The sequence below is a fragment of the Oncorhynchus masou genome, unplaced genomic scaffold, assembly GCF_036934945.1.
Source record: "Oncorhynchus masou masou isolate Uvic2021 unplaced genomic scaffold, UVic_Omas_1.1 unplaced_scaffold_621, whole genome shotgun sequence".
Taxonomy (NCBI): Eukaryota; Metazoa; Chordata; class Actinopteri; order Salmoniformes; family Salmonidae; genus Oncorhynchus; species Oncorhynchus masou.
In genome coordinates this window covers 449,438-451,937 of record NW_027012639.1, presented here as the reverse complement: position 1 = coordinate 451,937, position 2,500 = coordinate 449,438, and the positions used below count along the sequence as shown (strand labels likewise).

At 43.8% G+C, this 2,500-nt stretch overlaps 1 protein-coding gene across 1 annotated transcript in view; it reads right to left on the bottom strand.

The window, feature by feature from the left end:
• LOC135536462 (rhodopsin kinase GRK1-like) overlaps positions 1-2,500 on the bottom strand; it is an 18,553-nt gene that overhangs the window by 1,493 nt on the left and 14,560 nt on the right.

Genomic DNA, 2,500 nt, shown 5'->3' with positions numbered 1-2,500 from the left:
CTGAGGAACACAACACCACATCTAGACAGTCATGGGACTGAGGAACACAACACCACATCTAGACAGTCATGGGACTGATCATAGGGGACTGAGGAACTCAACACCACATCTAGACAGTCATGGGACTGAGGAACACAACACCACATCTAGACAGTCATGGGGGATTGAGGAACACAACAACACATCTAGACAGTCATGGGACTGAGGAACACAACACCACATCTAGACAGTCATGGGACTGATCATAGGGGACTGAGGAACTCAACACCACATCTAGACAGTCATGGGACTGAGGAACACAACACCACATCTAGACAGTCATGGGACTGAGGAACACAACACCACATCTAGACAGTCATGGGACTGAGGAACACAACACCACATCTAGACAGTCATGGGACTGAGGAACACAACACCACATCTAGACAGTCATGGGACTGAGGAACACAACACCACATCCAGACAGTCATGGGACTGAGGAACACAACACCACATCTAGACAGTCATGGGACTGAGGAACACAACACCACATCTAGACAGTCATGGGGGACTGAGGAACACAACACCACATCTAGACAGTCATGGGACTGAGGAACACAACACCACATCCAGACAGTCATGGGACTGAGGAACACGACACCACATCTAGACAGTCATGGGACTGAGGAACACAACACCACATCTAGACAGTCATGGGACTGAGGAACACAACACCACATCTAGACAGTCATGGGACTGAGGAACTCAACACCACATCTAGACAGTCATGGGACTGAGGAACACAACACCACATCTAGACAGTCATGGGACTGAGGAACACAACACCACATCTAGACAGTCATGGGACTGAGGAACACAACACCACATCTAGACAGTCATGGGGGATTGAGGAACACAACAACACATCTAGACAGTCATGGGACTGAGGAACACAACACCACATCTAGACAGTCATGGGACTGAGGAACACAACACCACGTCTAGACAGTCATGGGACTGAGGAACACAACACCACATCTAGACAGTCATGGGGGACTGAGGAACACAACACCACATCTAGACAGTCATGGGACTGAGGAACACAACACCACATCTAGACAGTCATGGGACTGAGGAACACAACACCACATCTAGACAGTCATGGGATTGAGGAACACAACACCACATCTAGACAGTCATGGGACTGAGGAACACAACACCACATCTAGACAGTCATGGGACTGAGGAACACAACACCACATCCAGACAGTCATGGGACTGAGGAACACAACACCACATCCAGACAGTCATGGGACTGAGGAACACGACACCACATCTAGACAGTCATGGGACTGAGGAACTCAACACCACATCTAGACAGTCATGGGACTGAGGAACACAACACCACATCTAGACAGTCATGGGACTGAGGAACACAACACCACATCTAGACAGTCATGGGACTGAGGAACACAACACCACATCTAGACAGTCATGGGACTGAGGAACACAACACCACATCTAGACAGTCATGGGACTGAGGAACACAACACCACATCTAGACAGTCATGGGACTGAGGAACACAACACCACATCTAGACAGTCATGGGACTGAGGAACACAACACCACATCTAGACAGTCATGGGACTGAGGAACACAACACCACATCTAGACAGTCATGGGACTGAGGAACACAACACCACATCTAGACAGTCATGGGACTGATCATGGGGAACTGGCCACATGTCAGTTGTGTTGATTTACAGTTTGAAATGAAGTTTAGCTGCTTTGGTTATTATGGGTTTGAATCAGATTTAATCAAAGGATGACAAATGTATGTATATTGGGTAATGTGTATATTGGGTAATGTGTATATTGGGTAATGTGTATATTGGGTAATGTGTATATTGGGTAATGTGTATATTGGGTAATGTGTATAGTGGGTAATGTGTATATTGGGTAATGTGTATATTGGGTAATGTGTATATATTCGGTAATGTGTATATTGGGTAATGTATGTATATTGGGTAATGTGTATATTGGGTAATGTGTCTATATTGGGTAATGTATGTGCATTAGGTAATGTGTATATTGGGTAATGTATATATTGGGTAATGTGTATATTGGGTAATGTATATATTGGGTAATGTGTATATATTGGGTAATGTGTGTATATTGGGTAATGTGTATATATTGGGCAATGTGTGTATATTGGGTAATGTATGTATATTGGGTAATGTGTAGATATTGGGTAATGTGTATATATTGGGTAATGTGTATATTGGGTAATGTGTATATATTGGGTAATGTATGTATATTGGGTAATGTGTGTATATTGGGTAATGTGTATATTGGGTAATGTGTATATAGGGTAATGTGTATAGTGGTTAATGTGTATATTAGGTAATGTGTATATTGGGTAATGTGTATATATTGGGTAATGTGTACATAGAGCACTACTTTATACCAGGGCCCTATATAGTGCACTACTTTAGACCAGGGCCCTATATAGTGCACTAC